Here is a 19,226-nt window from a genome sequence, read left to right on the forward strand (position 1 = left end):
AATTCTAATTTACATGGAAGAAGCATCTCTATCCCTACCATTGGAGCAAACAATTTTGAGCTGAAACCTCAATTAGTTTCTCTGATGCAGCAGAACTGCAAGTTCCATGGACTTCCATCTGAAGATCCTTTTCAGTTCTTAACTAAATTTTTGCAGATCTATGATACTGTTAAGACTAATGGAGTAGATCCTGAAGTCTACAGGCTCATGCTTTTCCCTTTTGCTGTAAGAGACAGAGCCAGAGTGTGGTTGGACTCTCAACCCAAAGATAGCCTGAACTCTTGGGATAAGCTGGTCACGGCTTTCTTAGCCAAGTTCTTCCCTCCTCAAAAGCTGAGCAAGCTTAGAGTGGATGTTCAAACCTTTAGGCAGAAGGAAGGTGAATCCCTCTATGAAGCTTGGGAGAGATACAAGGAACTGACCAAAAAGTGTCCTTTTGACATGCTTTCAGAATGGACCATCCTGGATATATTCTATGATGGTCTGTCTGAATTAGCTAAGATGTCATTGGATACTTCTGCAGGTGGATCCATTCACCTAAAGAAAACGCCTGCAGAAGCTCAAGAACTCATTGACATGGTTGCTAATAACCAGTTCATGTACACTTCTGAAAGGAATCCTGTGAGTAATGGGACGCCTCAGAAGAAGGGAGTTCTTGAAATTGATACTTTGAATGCCATATTGGCTCAGAATAAAATATTGACTCAGCAAGTCAATATGATTTCTCAGAGTCTGAATGGAATGCAAGCTGCATCCAATAGTACTCAAGAGGTATCTTCTGAAGAAGAAGCTTATGATCCTGAGAACCCTGCAATAGCAGAGGTAAATTACATGGGTGAACCCTATGGAAACACCTATAACCCCTCATGGAGAAATCACCCAAATCTCTCATGGAAGGATCAACAAAAGCCTCAACAAGGCTTTAATAATGGTGGAAGAAACAGGTTTAACAATAGTAAACCTTTTCCATCATCCACTCAGCAACAGACAGAGAACTCTGAACAAAATACCTCTAATTTAGCAAACTTAGTCTCTGATCTATCTAAGGCCACTATGAGTTTCATGAATGAAACAAGGTCCTCCATTAGAAATTTGGAAGCACAAGTGGGCCAGCTGAGTAAGAAGATCACTGAAACCCCTCCTAGTGCTCTCCCAAGCAATACAGAAGAAAATCCAAAAGGAGAGTGCAAGGCCATTGACATAACCATCATGGCCGAATCCAAAGAGGAAGGGGAGGACGTGAATCCCAAGGAGGAAGACCTCCTGGGACGTCTAGTAATCAATAAGGAGTTTCCTTCTGAGGAACCAAAGGAATCTGAGACTCATCTAGAGATTATAGAGATTCCATTGAACCTCCTTACGCCCTTCATGAGCTCTGATGAGTACTCTTCTTCTGAAGAGAATGAGGATGTTACTGAAGAGCAAGTTGCCAAGTTCCTTGGTGCAATCATGAAGCTGAATGCCAATTTATTTGGTAATGAGACTTGGGGAGATAAACCTCCCCTGTTCACCAATGAACTAAATGCATTGGATCAACTAAGATTGCCTCAGAAGAAACAATATCCTGGAAAGTTCCTAATACCTTGTACCATAGGCACCATAACCTTTGAGAAGGCTCTATGTGACCTTGGGTCAGGAATAAACCTCATGCCACTCTCTGTAATGGAGAAACTGGGAATCTTTGAGGTACAAGCTGCTAAAATCTCATTAGAGATGGTAGACAATTCAAGAAAACAGGCTTATGGACAAGTAGAGGACGTGTTAGTAAAGGTTGAAGGCCTTTACATCCCTGCTGATTTCATAGTCCTAGATACTGGGAAGGATGAGGATGAATCCATCATCCTTGGAAGACCCTTCCTAGCCACAGCAAGAGCTGTGATTGATGTTAACAGAGGTGAACTAGTTCTTCAATTGAATGAGGACTCCCTTGAGTTTAAAACTCAAGGACATCCTTCTGTAAACATGGAAAAGAGGCACAGTAAGCTTCTCTCAAAACAGAGTCAACCAGAGCCCCCACAGTCAAACTCTAAGTTTGGTGTTGGGGAGTCTCAACAATGCTCTGAACATCTGTGAGGCTCTATGAGAGCCCACTGTCAAGCTATTGACATTAAAGAAGCGCTTGTTGGGTGGCAACCCAATTTTTATTTATCTTATTTTATTTTTATTATTATTTCATGTTTTATTAGGTTCATGATCATGTGAAGTCACAAAATAAATCAAAAAAATTAAGAACAGAATCAAAAACAGCAGAAGAAAAATCACACCCTGGAGGAGGATCTCACTGGTGTTTAAACGCCAGTAAGGAGCATCTGTCTAGCATTCAACGCCAGAACAGAGCATGTTTCTAGCGTTGAATGCCAGAAACAAGCAGCATCCTGGCGTTCAGATGCCAGAAATGCACAGTGAAGAAGAGCTGGCGCTGAACGCCAGAAACAAGCATCTGGGCATTGAACGCCCAGAACAAGCATCAATTCGGCGTTTAAACGCCAAAATTGCATGCAAAGGCATTTTACATGCCTAATTGGTGCAGGGATGCAATTCCTTGACACCTCAGGATCTGTGGACCCCACAGGATCAACTCAGCATCTGTGGACCCCACAGGATCCCCACCTACCACCACTCATTCTCTTCCCTCTTCTCAATGTTCATCCTTGCTTCCCAATAAACACTCTTCCCCAAAACTCTTCACCAATCACCTCAATCTCTCTTCCCTATCACCACTTCACCACTCACATCATCCACTCTTCCCCATAAACCTACCTCATAAACTCCACCTACCTTCAAAATTCAAAATAAATTTCCCACCCAAAATCCACCCTTATGGCTGAACCTTACCCCCCTCCCTTCCCTATATATAGCCCTCCATTCTTCCTCATTTTCACACCACACAACCCTCTCTTCTCTTCTTGGCCGAATACACCTTTCCCTCCTCTCCTCCATATTTTCTTCTTCTTCTTCATCTATTCTTTCTTCTCTTGCTCGAGGGCGAGCAAAGTTCTAAGTTTGGTGTGGCAAAAGCATAAGCTTTTTATTTTTCCATTACCATTGATGGCACCCAAGACCGGAGAATCCTCTAGAAAAGGGAAAGGGAAGACAAAAGCTTCCACCTCCGAGTCATGGGAGATGGAAAGATTCATCTCCAAAGCTCATCAAGACCACTTCTATGATGTTGTGGCCAAGAAGAAGTTGATCCCCGAGGTCCCTTTCAAACTCAAGAGAAATGAGTATCCGGAGATCCGACATGAGATCCATAGAAGAGGTTGGGAAGTTCTAACAAACCCCATCCAACAAGTCGGAATTCTAATAGTTCAAGAGTTCTATGCTAATGCACGGATCACAAGGAACCATGATCAAAGTAAGAACCCGAACCCAAAGAATTATCTCACCATGGTTTGGGGGAATTACTTAGATTTTAGTCCAGAAAATATAAGGTTGGCGTTCAACTTGCCAATGATGGAAGAGAATGCACGCCCCTACACAAGGAGAGTCAACTTTGATCAAAGGTTGGACCAAGTCCTCATGGACATATGTGTGAAAGGAGCTCAATGGAAGATTGACTCAAAAGGTAAACCGGTTCAACTGAGAAGACTGGACCTTAAGCCTGTAGCTAGAGGATGGTTGGAGTTCATTCAACGCTCAATCATTTCCACTAGCAACCGGTCTGAAGTTACTATAGACCGGGCCATCATGATCTATAGCATCATGATTGGAGAAGAGGTGGAGGTTCATGAGATTATACCTCAAGAACTCTACAAGGTGGCTGACAAGTCCTCCACTATGGCAAGGTTAGCTTTTCCTCACCTCATTTGCCATCTATGCAATTCGGCTGGGATTGACATAGAAGGAGACATTCCCATTGAGGAAGAGAAGCCCATCACTAAGAAAAGGGTGGAGCAAACAAGAGAGCCCATTCATGGAGCTCAAGAGACGCATGAAGCTCATCACCATGAGATCCCGGAGATGCCTCAAATGCATTTTCCTCCACAAAACTATTGGGAGTAAATCAACACCTCCCTAGGAGAATTAAGTTCTAACATGGGACAATTAAGGGTGGAACATCAAGAGCACTCTATCATCCTTCATGAAATTAGAGAAGATCAAAAAGCAATGAGGGAGGAGCAACAAAGACAAGGAAGAGATATAGAAGAGCTCAAGGACATCATTGGTTCCTCAAGAAGGAAACGCCACCATCACTAAGGTGGATTCATTCCTTGTTCTTAAATTCTCTGTTTTTCGTTTTCTTTATGTTAAGTGCTTATCCATGTTTGTGTCTCATTACATGATCATTAGTAATTAGTAACTATGTCTTAAAGTTATGAATGTCCTATGAATCCATCACCTCTCTTAAATGAAAAAATGTTTTAATTCAAAAGAACAAGAAGTACATGAGTTTCGAATTTATCCTTGAACTTAGTTTAATTATATTGATGTGGTGACAATACTTTTTGTTTTCTGAATGAATGCTTGAATAGTGCATATGTCTTTTGAAGTTGTTGTTTAAAAATGTTAAATATGTTGGCTCTTGAAAGAATGATGACAAGGAGACATGTTATTTGATAATCTGAAAAATCATAAAAATGATTCTTGAAGCAAGAAAAAGCAGCAAAGAACAAAGCTTGCAGGAAAAAAGCGAAAAAAAAATTTATTATAAATAGAAAGAAAAAGCAAGCAGAAAAAGCCAAAAGCCCTTAAAACCAAAAGGCAAGAGCAAAAAGCCAATAGCCCTTAAAACCAAAAGGCAAGGGTAATAAAAAGGATCCCAAGGCTTTGAGTATCAGTGGATAGGAGGGCCTAAAGGAATAAAATCCTGGCCTAAGCGGCTAAACCAAGCTGTCCCTAACCATGTGCTTGTGGCGTGAAGGTGTCAAGTGAAAACTTGAGACTGAGCGGTTAAAGTCAAGGTCCAAAGCAAAAAAAGAGTGTGCTTAAGAACCCTGGACACCTCTAATTGGGGACTTTAGCAAAGCTGAGTCACAATCTGAAAAGGTTCACCCAGTTATGTATCTGTGGCATTTATGTATCTGGTGGTAATACTAGAAAACAAAGTGCTTAGGGCCACGGCCAAGACTCATAAAGTAGCTGTGTTCAAGAATCAACATACTGAACTAGGAGAATCAATAACACTATATGAACTCTGAGTTCCTATAGATGCCAATCATTCTGAACCTCAATGGATAAAGTGAGATGCCAAAACTATTCAAGAGGCAAAAAGCTACAAGTCCCGCTCATCTGATTGGAGCTATATTTCATTGATAGTTTGGAATTTATAGTATATTCTCTTCTTTTTATCCTATTTTATTTTCAGTTGCTTGGGGACAAGCAACAATTTAAGTTTGGTGTTGTGATGAGCGGATAATTTATACGCTTTTTGGCATTGTTTTTAGTATGTTTTTAGTAGGATCTAGTTAATTTTAGGGATGTTTTCATTAGTTTTTATGTTAAATTCACATTTCTGGAATTTAGTATGAGTTTGTGTGTTTTTCTATGATTTCAGGTATTTTCTGACTGAAATTGAGGGACTTGAGCTAAAATCAGATTTAGAGGTAGAAGAAGGACTGCTGATGCTGTTGGATTCTGACCTCCCTGCACTCAAAGTGGATTTTCTGGAGCTACAAAACTCAAAATGGCACGCTTCCAATTGCGTTGGAAAGTAGACATCCAGGGCTTTCCAAAAATATATAATAGTCCATACTTTAGCCGAGTTTAGACGACGCAAAAGGGCGTTGAACGCCAGTTCTACGCTGTTGTCTGGAGTTAAACGCCAGAAACACGTCACGAACCAGAGTTGAACACCAGAAACACGTTACAACCTAGCGTTCAACTCCAGAAAGAGCCTCTGCACGTATAACATTCAAGCTCAGCCCAAGCACACACCAAGTGGGCCCCGGAAGTGGATTTATGCATCAATTACTTACTTCTGTAAACCCTAGTAGCTAGTTTAGTATAAATAGGACCTTTTACTATTGTATTAGGCATCTTGGGACGTATAGTTCTTAGACTTTCATGGGGGCTGGCCTCTCGGCCATGCCTAAACCTTTCACTTATGTATTTTCAACAGTAGAGTTTCTGCACTCCATAGATTAAGGTGTGGAGCTCTGCTGTTCCTCATGAATTAATGCAAAGTACTACTATTTTTCTATTCAATTCAACTTATTCCGCTTCTAAGATATTCATTCGTACTTCAATATGAATGTGATGAACGTTACAATCATCATCATTCCCCCACGAACGCGTTCCTGACAACCACTTCCGTTCCACCTTAGATTGGATGATTATCTCTTGGATCTCTTAATCAGAATCTTCGTGGTATAAGCTAGATTGATGGCGGCATTCATGAGAATCCAGAAAGTCTAAACCTTGTCTATGGTATTCCGTGTAGGATTCTGGGATTGAATGACTGTGACGAGCTTCAAACTCGCGAGTGTTGGGCATAGTGACAGACGGAAAAGGAGGGTGAATCCTATTCCAGTATGATCGAGAACCTCAGATGATTAGCCGTGCTGTGACAGAGCATTTGGACCATTTTCACAAGAGGATAGGATGAAGCCATTGACCACGGTGATGCCTCTAGATGATTAGCCATGCAGTGACAGTGCATCGGACCATTTTCCCAAAGAGGATAAAAAGTAGCCATTGACAATGGTGATGTCCTTACATAAAGCCAGCCATGGAAAGGAGTAGGACTGATTGGATGAAGACAGCCGGAAAGCAGAGATTAAGAGGAACGAAAGCATCTCTATACGCTTATCTGAAATTCTCACCAATGAATTACATAAGTGTTTCTATCTTTATTTTCTATTTATTTATTAATAATTTTCGAAAATACTATAACCATTTGATATCCGCCTGACTGAGATTTACAAGGTGACCATAGCTTGCTTCAAGCCGACAATCTCCGTGGGATCGACCCTTACTCACGTAAGGTTTTATTACTTGGACGACCCAGTGCACTTGCTGGTTAGTTGTATCGATGTTGTGAATAAAAAATGATTTATTAAGACGTGCGTACAGAGTTTTTGGCGCCGTTGCCTGAGATCACAATTTCGTGCACCAAAAGCACTACAGGAATCCGAGCTGAACTACCAGAAAATAGAAAAGTTTGCCTATACTCTCATTCTAACATCTCGACGACTTCGCCCGTACTTCCAGGCTCACACCATTAAGGTTCGGACCAACCAGCCCATAAAAGGAATATTGCAGAAAACAGATTTAGCAGGCAGAATTTTACAATGGGCAGTCGAGTTATCAGAATTCGACCTCCAATATGAAGCTCGGACGGCCATTAAATCACAGTACCTAGCCAATTTTATCGCATAATTCACAGATGCCTTGGAGACCCCCATAGAATGGAATCTCTACGTGGACGGTTCTTCAAATAAGACTGGAAGCGGCGCAGGTGTGATAATAGAAAGCAACCAAGGAACCCAAGTTGACCTCTCCCTCAAGTTCGGGTTCCCGGCCTCAAACAACCAGGCGGAATACAAAGCGTTATTAGCCGGTTTGAAGCTGGCTACAAAGGTTGGAGCTAAAAAACTCAACATTTACAGTGATTCACAAGTAGTCACCTCGCAGATAACAGGGAGCTATCAAGCCAAAGATCCCACCATAAAAACGTATTTGGATAAAACCAAGGAACAGCTCGGACAACTCGGGGAATATAAAATCTACCACATACCCCGCGAGCAAAATGCCCGAGCTGACGCACTCTCAAAACTAGCCAGCACCAAACCAGGGGGCAACAATAGAAGCCTCATCCAGGAAATGCTACAGAACCCGTCAATATCGGAAGCAGAAAAAATCCTAGCCATCACAAGTCAGGACCAAGGATGGATGACCCCCATAATTAACTACCTCAAAGCAGAGACGCTCCCCACGGAGGAAAAAGAGGCGAAAAAATTAAAAAGGGAGGCATAGTACTACACTATTATAAATAAAATCCTGTACAAAAGAGGGATCTCAATACCACTACTTAAATGCATGCCGACCAACAACACAAAGGAAGTGTTAGAAGAAGTACACAGCGGAATGTGCGGCAATCATCTCGGAGCACGAGCTCTTGCCAAAAAAGTACTTCGAGCGGGATTTTATTGGCCAACCCTACAGAAGGAAGCTATAGAATTTGTAAAGACATGTCCACCATGTCAAAAACATGCCAACTTCCACATCGCCCCACCAGAAGAGCTCATCAGTGTAACCTCGCCCTGGCCATTTGTAAAATGGGGACTTGATCTTCTCGGACCCTTTCCCCAGGGATCAGGACAAGTAAAATTCTTCATAGTCAGAGTAGACTATTTTACAAAATGGATTGAGGCAGAGCCCCTAGCCAGCGCTACCGCTCAAAGAAGTCGGAAATTCCTATACAGGAACATTGTCACGAGGTTCAGGGTTCCATACTCCATAACCACAGACAATGGCACTCAATTCACAGACGCAGGCTTCATGAGACTAGTAGCCGACTTGAATATAAAGCACCAGTTCACCTCCATCGAACACCCTCAAGCCAATGGACAGGCCGAAGCTGCCAACAAGGTCATATTGGCAGGGTTAAAACGGAGACTACAAGATGCAAAGGGAGCTTAGGCCGAAGAACTTCCGCAAGTCCTATGGGCATATCAAACAACGCCACACTCCACGACAAATGAATCACCCTTTCGACTAGCATACGGAGTGGAGGCAATGATCCCAGTAGAGATCGAGGAAGGGTCACCCAGAGTAGTCCACTACAATGAAAAGGCCAACTCTTAACTTCAGAAGGAAGAACTCAACCTACTACCTGGAATTCAGGAAAGAGCTCGGATCAGGGAAGAAGCACTAAAACGTCGAATGGCTTCCAGATATAATCAAAAGTAAGGTAGTTCCATGAAGTTTCATGGAGAACGACCTCATCCTAATCCGAAATGATATTGGAACAACTCGACCAGGAGAAGGAAAGTAGGCAGCAAACTGGAAAGGACCCTACCGAGTTGTAAAAGTACTCGAAAAGGGCTACTATAGACTGTCCGAACTCGATGGACGAGAGCTTCCCAGATCATGGCACGCCTGCAACCTAAGAAGGTACTACAGCTAGAAAAGTAAAAGATCTCACCATTAGATGCACTCTTTTTCCTGAAAAGGTTTTTTAATGAGGCACCAAGTTGAGACTCAAACACTATTCGACATAAAGGGATGAAAAATTCCCACATGCACATATTTGCACTTTCCTGTGAATAAATATATATTTTAGATATTCTACAAGATTCCAAGACGCATTAATCTAAAGTATTCATCGTCCGATTATAAAGCAACAGATCGGCAGAAAGTGAAAAAAATAATTTCACTGCACGATCACGATAAAGATAACCGTCTGATAAAGGTGAAAACGTGATTCACCCAAAGGACGATCTAGAGATGACAACCACTTTCTATAAATCGGCAAAGATGAACACAGAATAATGTAAGAAGTTATCGAAAGTGATCTAAAAAAGAACCTGACAAGATCTTACGGATTGCTAAAATAATAACTTAAAGACTGGCCGACATTAAGAAGTCGGACCAAGTCAACCCAAGTTATAAGTAAACCCTGGAAAGAGGTCTGGCCAACCCTATTAAAGAGGATTACTTTCACTTAGAAGGGCTCGACATAACAAAGTCAGCCCAAAACTAAAAAGTTATACAAGTAGTCCCTGAAAGAGACCTGACACAGGTCCAAAAAAGAGGACTACAAAAATAACTTAAAGGAGACCGACATAACGAAGTCGGACTCCCACTACTAAAAAGTTATTTGCAAAAATAACTTAAAGGAGACCAATATAACGAAGTCGGAATCCTACTACTAAAAAGTTATTTGAAAAAAATAGCTTAAAGGAGACCGTTATAACGAAGTCGGACTCCTACTACTAAAAAGTTATTTGCAAAAATAACTTAAAGGAGACCGATATAACGAAGTCAGACTCCTACTACTAAAAAGTTATTTGCAAAAATAGCTTAAAGGAGACCGATATAACGAAGTCGGACTCCTACTACTAAAAAGTTATTTGCAAAAATAACTTAAAGGAGACCGATATAACGAAGTCGGACTCCTACTACTAAAATGTTATTTGCAAAAATAACTTAAAGGAGACCGATATAACGAAGTCGGACTCCTACTACTAAAAAGTTATAAAAGCAATCCCTGAAAGAGATCTGACAAAGATCCAAAAAAGAGGATTATAAAAATAACTTAGAAAAGAATGACGTAAAGAAGTCGCCCTACAACAAAGCAAGTTACAAAGGTAACCCCTGAGAAAACCGGAACAGGACTACCAAAACAACATGGAAGACTAACTTGAAGAAATCGGTTATAGATCGACAGAAATACAAGTAAGAGCAAAAAAATCGAAAAACAAGTTAGACCCACATAACCACAACCACAAAGGATTCAAGCTACAAAAGTACAAAGCAAATCCAAAAAGGTCGAGCTGTAAGGTTCCAACATTCTCAAAAAACAGAAGAGATACCAAATCAAGCACAAAAAGCATGATATAGTCTACAAAAAGTTATAAAAGCCTTGGAGGCCACCAAAACCTACCTTAAAAAGCCAAGCGAGCTACCTTTTGTTTTTCAAAAATAAAAGTTGCTAGGCAAGCAACAAGAAAGTGTCAGCAGTTAACAAAACATAAAGAGTTTAAAAAGCCCACAATCCGGGCCAACTATATAAATATCCAGAATGAATGAAGCTAAGGGTCAGAAGACTTTTTAGCAGGAGACGGAGGGTGAGTCTGGAGAGGAACAGCATCCACAGTACCGTCATCTAAATTTAAGATCTGGCAGTCAGGATCAGAGACGGGAGGGTCGACCTCGGTAGGAACAGCAGAAGTCGACACCTTATCAGAGGACACAGGGGGAAGTTCGACATTATCATCATCCTCGTCATCAGGGACAATCTTGCCATCCTTGACAACATTATCCAGGCTGAAGAGGGTCAGGTCGGCCTCGGGAGCAATAACCCGAACTTGCTCCTTCAGGTTCTCATAAGCAGCAGTCACGCTGCCAACAAGATGACCTTGAAGTTCAGAATAATCTTCCCGGGCACTCTCCAGCTCCCCCCTCAGGCGCATCACCTCCCGATAGGACGTAACGTAACTATCCTTATGCATCATTGCCGTGTCCTCGGCCAACCGCACATAAGTTGCCAGAGAAAGGGAACTCGCCTTCTCATTCTCTAGATCTTTTTCCAGCTTGGCCACCTTCACCTTGAGCTCCTCCTTCAGCCCCTTCATCCGGTCGAACTCTTGCTTTGCCTCCTCCATAAATGCTTTGGTGGCATGGAGAGGTAGGTTCTGAGCAGTTCGGTGCAGAGCAGCCCCCATATACGCCATCTTTATGCTGTTTCGGGTCATAAATTCCAAATGATGAAGGATGGACACATCGTCCATAGAAAGGGCGCCATAGGGGCCGATTTGCTGATCTACAAATTCAATAGCATTAAAGTCGGGAGCATCGAGATCGAAGGGCTCAACTGTTTTTTGTTTCTTATTGGGAGGAGCGACAGAAGGAGCAGTAGAAGTTGGAAGAGGGTCAGGCAGACGAACTCGGGGAGTAGGGATCACCTTCCTCATCCCAGGAGAACTCGGCATGGACGGCTTCACACGCACTTGGGAAGATCCCTCCCCGGCTGCCTTAGCCGAGATGTTTTTGGTAGCAGTTGCCTTCTGTGCTCTCTTAAAAGCCTTCATGGATTCATTATTCTTCATCGCCTCTGCAAATAAGAAACAACAGTAAGAAATTAAGCTACAAATCGGAAAGGCATTCACAAGAATTATAAATAGATAACAAAGAAAACGCAAAATACCCAGCTCAGTTTGAAGAAGAGAGGGATTGGTTAAAAATTTTTTTGTATCAAGATAGGGGGATTGACCCCAGTGTTCTTCCAAAACAGTCACAAAAGCTCGCTCAGCCTCATCCAACATTTCCCACGTATATCTGGACACTCTCAGATCTTTTTGCCATTCCAAGGGAAAGGCGGGCTCATCATTCTCATCCAGGAAAAAGGGCCGAGCTCCTTCAACAGCTCGGACCTTGAAAAAATAGTTCTTAAAATCACGAAACGATTCATCAAACATGGAAAAGACCTTCTTTCCCTGGGAAGATCGGAAGGAGACCCACGCTGCCTTCTTTTTTACTACTCCAAGCTTTGTCAAGACAAATAGGTAGAAAAAGAGAGATTGTGAGGCAGGGATACCAAAACCATTACACAAAAATTCAAAAATTTTAATGAAACCCCAGGAATTACGGTGAAGTTGAGAGGGAGCAACATTACAGGACCATAACAGGTCGGTCTCAAACTCAGTAAAAGGAAGAGTGATACCCAGTTGACCAAAGAAGAAGTCATAAGCATAGAAAAAAGGGCGATCATTAACAACCCGAGTAGAGAAACAAACTCTCTCCTCAGAAGAGGGAGGGACAAGTTCATAATTCTTCTCATCACCAGGATTACTACAGATCCTATGAAACTGCCTAAGCTGCACGTAAAACTCGGAATCAACCAAAGAAACACACATAAGAACCATCGAGTCCACCGAATCGGCCATGCCCTCGGGAACCTGGGAAGACATCTCTACAACGTTATTGCGAGAAGACATGAGGCCAACTAAATCCTACAATAAGAAAAGAAGAGTTGATTACTAACAAAACATCTCGGATGAGGGGCAAAACAACTCGACAGATGAACAAACAGGAAAGGAAAACCCCAAGACTCAAACCAAAGCCCTGGGGCATCCTTTGGAGGCAGTGACAAAGCAAGGTTTCAAGAAAATTCTACAGCTTATGTCCCGGCACTCATCAAAGGAGAAAATAAGGTTTCAAACGAAAACAAAGGAAGTAAAAAACACAAAGTCACTACCTTTCTACAGTCTATCAGCCAAAGCATTGTCAAAATCAAAAATGCCTAGCAGAAAATCACCAAAGACGCAAACTTTTTCAAAATCAAGCAAAACCACCATCGAAGGCACAAGTAGAAACAACAACAAACATGCAAAAGCCCCAATTTTTAGATTCAGGCAACAAGAAAAGAAAAAAGATTCACACCAAAAACGAAGAAATTCCAGAACACATCAGGTACAGTAAAAGCAGAAAAGATTCAAACTTTCTCTGAGGAAAATTCAAAAAATAGACATATAAAGAAACAGAGGAAGAAAATCGAACCTGGAAAATAAAAAGGAAGCTGAAGAGAAGAAGCACCAAAGCCACCCCTCGAAGCGGAAAACTGCGAAGATAAAAGGAGAAATCTGGAAATCACTCCTCTTCCTCAGAAAGCAGTAGCAGAACAGGTGTTGTGGGAAGGAACTACGAAAGAAACAGAAAATGAGAGAGTAAAGAAAGAAGTTACGAAGAAGAGCGAAGAAGAGAAACCGTTTTTTGATTGAGAGATTCAAAATAAAAGCCAAGAGAAAACGGGACAATTAATACCAATTAATGAAGGTATTAAACCCTCTCACATTCCCAAAAAACAAAGCACTGATATAAAAGCATGCGCTTTTAGAGGAAAACGTTCTACATTCAAAAAGCTTCTACAAAAGGAAGAAATCGACAAAATGCTTGAACTCGGTTTCACTAAAGATCAAAATCAAAGGACTCGACCTCAAAAAAGAAGACCGAGCTCAAGCAGGGGCACTGTTCATACCCTGGGTTGAGCTACCCGACCCGGGATGATTGGCGACAAAGCGACCGACCTCTTCGGGTCAGACTATCCGACCTCTTCTAAAGAGCTCGGCCAAATCGACAGGAAAGCCCAATAAAGGGCCCAAATAGAGGAACACGACCCAAATCGAAAGGCAAATGCAAGCTTATAGAGATAATGGCGGTTCCCTTGAAAATAAGCTGACTTCATCCAAAACAGGATAAGATAAGATAAGATAACTAACTTATCTTATCAGAAAGGTCAGCCCACACTACTATAAATACACTGGAGCACCCAGGTATAACTCATACTCTAATTCTACATAAAACCTGCTTAATACCCGTGCTAACTTAAGCATCGGAGTCTCTTGCAGGGTACCCCCCCACCCTTCGGTGACCAAGGATCAACAGTGCTGTAAATCCATCAAGTCGGATACAACAGCTCCGGCCACCATCAGCCAGCCGGACACGTTATCTCCGACCAGTACAGAAGATCTCGTCCGAGATCGACCTCCAATTTCAGGTAACCCTCAGAACAATAAGTATGATAGGAAAATGATGCACTTTAAAATTTTAAAGATATGAATAATATGAAAGATATTTGAAAAAGATAGCTTTGTTTGGAAAAATATATTGTGAAGATTTGAAAAAGATATTGATGAGTTGAAAGAAAAAAAAATTTGAGAAGGAAAAGAGATAGATTTGTTTTGAAAAAGATTTGAAAAGAAGTTGAAGAGGATTTAAAAAAAAGGGTTATATTTAGAATTAAGATACATTTGATATCTTTGAAAAAGGATTTGAAAAATTAGGATTTGTAATATGTTTATGCAAGAAATCATGAATTGAAACATGAAAAATGAAAAAAATTTGAAGTGAAAATGAAATTACCTACTCCCCACAATCCTGGCGTTAAACGCCCAACTGCTGCATGTTTTGGGAGTTTAACGCCCAGTTGGTGCTTGGTCTGGGCGTTTAACGCCCAGCTATTGCTTCTAGCTGGCGTTAAATGCCAGAAACTCCTTTGTCACTCGGCGTTTTTCTGAACGCCCAGGATGTTGTAAGTCTGGCGTTAAACGCCCAGAAGCTGTTTCTTTCTGGCATTTAATGCCCAGATGGCTATCTCTACTGGCGTTAAACGCCCAATAGATGCTCTTTTTGGGCGTTTAACGCCCAAAACAACTCTTACTGGCTTTTTCGCACCAGTGAGCTGCTTTTTGCTGTTTTGTATTCTGAATCCTTCTGCAACCCTGTGAACTTATGCAATTGATTCTTTACCTTGAAGATTATTTATATTAAACCTGTATAATAATAAAAATAAAAAAAATAAATAAGAAAAAGTTTTGCTAATGGCTGGGTTGCCTCCCAGCAAGCGCTTCTTTATTGTCTTTAGCCGGACCTTGCTGAGCTTTTAATCTAGCCTCAGCCTTGAGCACTCTTGCTCAACATTGCCTTCAAGATAATGCTTGATTCTCTGTCCATTAACAATGAACTTCTTATTAGAATCAATGTCTTGAAGCTCCACATAGCCATATGGTGACACACTTGTAATCACATATGGTCCCCTCCACCAGGATTTCAGTTTCCCGGGGAATAGCCTGAGCCTAGAGTTAAACAGCAGAACCTTCTATCCTGCTTCAAAGACTCTAGATGATAGCTTTCTGTCATGCCACCTCTTTGCTTTCTCTTTGTAGATCTTGGCATTTTCGAAAGCAGTGAGTCTGAATTCCTCTAACTCATTCAGTTGGAGCAATCTTTTTTCTTCGGCTAAATTGGCAATAAAGTTTAGGAATCTGGTTGCCCAGTAGGCCTTATGTTCTAGTTCCACGGGTAGATGATAGGCCTTACCATACACAAGCTGGTATGGAGAGGTCCCTATAGGAGTCTTGAATGCTGTTCTGTAAGCCCACAGAGCACCATCCAAGCTTCTCGCCCAATCCTTTCTACGGGTACTTACAGTCCGTTCCAGGATTCTTTTTAGTTCTCTATTAGAGACTTCAGCTTGCCCATTTATCTGTGGATGATATGGAGTTGCCACCTTGTGGCTAATTCCATACCGTACCATAGCAGAGTAAAGCTGTTTGTTGCAGAAGTGAGTGCTCCCATCACTAATTAGTGCTCTAGGGACACCAAACCTGCTGAAGATATGTTTCTGGAGGAACTTCAGCACTGTCTTAGTATCATTAGTGGGTGTGGCAATGGCCTCTACCCATTTGGATACATAGTTGACTGCAACCAGAATATAAGTGTTTGAGTATGATGCCATGAAGTCAATACCCCATACATCAAACAACTCAATCTCCAAGATTCCTTGTTGAGGCATGGCATAACCATGAGGCAGATTACCAGCTCTCTGATAATTGTCACAGTTACGTACAAACTCTTGGGAATTTCTATAGAGGGTAGGCCAGTAGAAGCCACATTGAAGGACCTTGGTGGCTGTTCGCTCACCTCCGAAATGGCCTCCATATTGTGACCCATGGCAATGCCATAAGATCTTCTGTGCTTCTTTTCTAGGCACACACCTTCGGATTATTCTGTCTGCATATCTCTTAAAGAGATAGGGTTCATCCCACAAGTAGTACTTTGCATCAGTAATTATTTTTTTTTGCCTGCTGTACTCCTTTGGTATGAACCTTGCAGCTTTATAGTTTGCAATGTCTGCAAACCATGGCGTTTCCTGAATGGCGAACAAATGCTCATCAGGAAAGGTTTCAGAGATCTCAATAGAGGGAAAGGACGCCCCTTCTACTGGCTCTATCCGGGACAGATGATCAGCCACTTGGTTTTCTGTCCCTTTTCTGTCTCTTATTTCTATATCAAACTCTTGCAGAAGCAACACCCATCTTATGAGCCTGGGTTTTGAATCCTGCTTTGTAAGTAGATATTTAAGAACAGCATGGTCAGTGTACACAATCACTTTTGATCCTACTAAGTATGATCTAAACTTGTCAATGGCATAAACCACTGCAAGCAATTCTTTTTCTGTGGTTGTGTAATTTTTCTGGGCATCATTTAAAACACGGCTAGCATAATAAATGACATGCAGAAGCTTGTCATGCCTCTGCCCCAATACTGCACCAATGGCATGGTCACTGGCATCACACATTAATTCGAATGGTAATGTCCAGTCTGGTGCAGAAATAACTGGTACTGTGACCAGCTTAGCTTTTAGGGTTTCAAACACCTGCAGGCATTCTGTGTCAAACACAAATAGCGTGTCAGCAGCTAGCAGGTTACTCAGAGGTTTTGAAATTTTTGAAAAATCCTTTATAAACCTCCTATAGAATCCTGCATACCCCAAAAAGCTTCTAATTGCCTTAACATTGGCAGGTGGTGGTAATTTTTCAATTACCTCTACCTTAGCTTGATCCACCTCTATTCCCTTGTTCGAAATCTTGTGCCTAAGGACAATCCCTTTAGTCACCATAAAGTGACATTTTTCTCAGTTTAAAACCAGGTTAGTCTCTTGGCATCTTTTCAGAACCAGTGTCAGGTGATCAAGACAGGAGCTAAATGAGTCTCCATATGCTGAGAAGTCATCCATGAAGACTTCCAGAAATTTTTCACCATATCAGAGAAAATAGAGAGCATGCATCTCTGAAAGGTTGCAGGTGCATTACACAGCCCAAATGGCATCCTTCTGTAGGCAAATACTCCAGATGGACATGTGAATGCTGTTTTCTCTTGATCCTGATGATCTACTGCAATTTGGTTGTAGCCTGAATAGCCATCCTAAAAGCAGTAATAATCATGACCTGCTAGTCTTTCTAGCATCTGGTCTATGAATGGTAAAGGAAAATGATCCTTTCTGGTGGTTGTATTGAGCTTTCTATAGTCAATACACATGCGCCACCCTGTAACTGTTCTTGTAGGAACCAATTTGTTTTTTTCATTATGAACCACTATCATGCCTCCCTTTTTGGGGACAACTTGGACAGGGCTCACCCAGGGGCTATCAAAAATAGGATAAATAATCCCAGCCTCTAGTAACTTGGTGACCTCTTTCTGCACCACTTCCTTCATGGCTGGATTTAGCCGCCTCTGTGGTTGAACCACTGGCTTAGCATCATCCTCCAATAGGATCTTGTGCACGCATCTAGCTGGGCTCATGCCCTTAAGGTCACTTATGGACCACCCAAGAGCTGTCTTGTGTGTCCTTAGCACTTGAAGTAGTGCTTCCTCTTCCTGTGGATTTAAAGCAGAGCTTATGATCATCAGAAAAGTGTCACCTTCTCCCAAAAATGCATATTTCAGGGATGGTGGTAATGGTTTGAGCTCGGGTTTTGGAGGTTTTTCCTCTTCCTGAAGAATTTCCAGAGGCTCTTTTATCTCCTCTGAATCCTCCAAATCAGGCTGAGCATCTTTAAAGATGTCTTCTAGCTCTGATTCGAGACTCTCAGCCATGTTGATCTCCTCTACCAAAGAGTCAATAAGATCAACTTTCATGCAGTCTTTTGGTGTGTTTGGATGCTGCATGGCTTTGACAGCATTTAACTTGAACTCATCCTCATTGACCCTCAGGGTTACTTCCCCCTTTTGGAAATCAATGAGAGTTCGTCCAGTTGCTAGGAAAGGTCTTCCTAGATTGAGAGTAGCACTCTTGTGCTCCTCCATTTCCAACACTACAAAGTCAGTGGGAAAGGTGAATGGCCCAACCCTGACAATCATGTCTTCAATTATGCCTGATGGGTATTTAATGGAGCCATCAGCAAGTTGGAGACATATCCTGGTTGGTTTGACTTCTTCAGTTAAACCAAGCTTTCTGATAGTGGATGCAGGTATTAGGTTGATGCTTGCCCTGAGATCACATAAAGCTGTCTTGGTGCAATCACCCTCTAATATGTATGGTATCATAAAGCTCCCAGGATCCTTAAGCTTTTCTGAGAAGCTTTTCAGAATGACTGCACTGCATTCCTCAGTGAGGAGAACTCTTTCAGTTTCTCTCAAATCCTTCTTATGACTCAAGATCTCTTTCATGAACTTGGCATAAGAGGGTATTTGCTCAAGTGCCTCTGCAAACGGAATCTTTATTTCGAGAATCTTGAGGTTGTCTACAAAGCGAGCAAATCGCTTATCCTGCTCCTTTTGGCGGAGTTTTTGAGGATAAGGCATCTTGGCTTTGTATTCCTCAACCTTGGTTGCTGCAGGTTTATTTCCTATAGAAGTGGTTGGAGAAGCATTTTTAGAGGGGTTGTTATCAGCACTTGTGTGTGTCTGATCCCTCACTGGCGTTTGAATGCCAGGGTTGGAAGCTTGATTAGTGTTGGACGCCAACTTCCTACCTGTTTTTGGCGTTTGAACGCCAGAACTTAGCTTTCATTGGGCATTTGACGCCAGCTCCTTGCCTGTTCCTGGCGTTTGAACGCCAGAACTGTGTGTGGGTTGGGCGTTTAATGCCAACCTTGTATCCTTTTCTAGCGTTTGAACGCCAGAGTTGTTCCTCTCTGGGCCCTTACTGTCCTCAGAGGGATTTTGGATAATATTTTGCTCATCCTCTATCAGTTGTTCTTTTCTTGGCTTTCTGCTGCTCTGAAGTGAGGTATTTAATGTCTTCCCACTTCTTAATTGAACTGCCTGGCACTCTTCTGTTA

The 19,226-nt window shown here is 41.9% G+C and overlaps 1 non-coding gene across 1 annotated transcript; it reads right to left on the reverse strand.

Moving 5' to 3' along the window:
• Positions 1 to 339: 339 nt before the first annotated feature.
• Positions 340 to 447, reverse strand: LOC148552998 (small nucleolar RNA R71). The gene has a single exon (XR_015892592.1). It is a non-coding gene; the product is annotated as a small nucleolar RNA R71 (small nucleolar RNA).
• Between the last annotated feature and the right edge of the window lie 18,779 nt (positions 448 to 19,226).

Source organism: Arachis ipaensis, chromosome B7, assembly GCF_059453495.1.
Source record: "Arachis ipaensis isolate K30076 ecotype BB chromosome B7, ASM5945349v1, whole genome shotgun sequence".
Taxonomy (NCBI): Eukaryota; Viridiplantae; Streptophyta; class Magnoliopsida; order Fabales; family Fabaceae; genus Arachis; species Arachis ipaensis.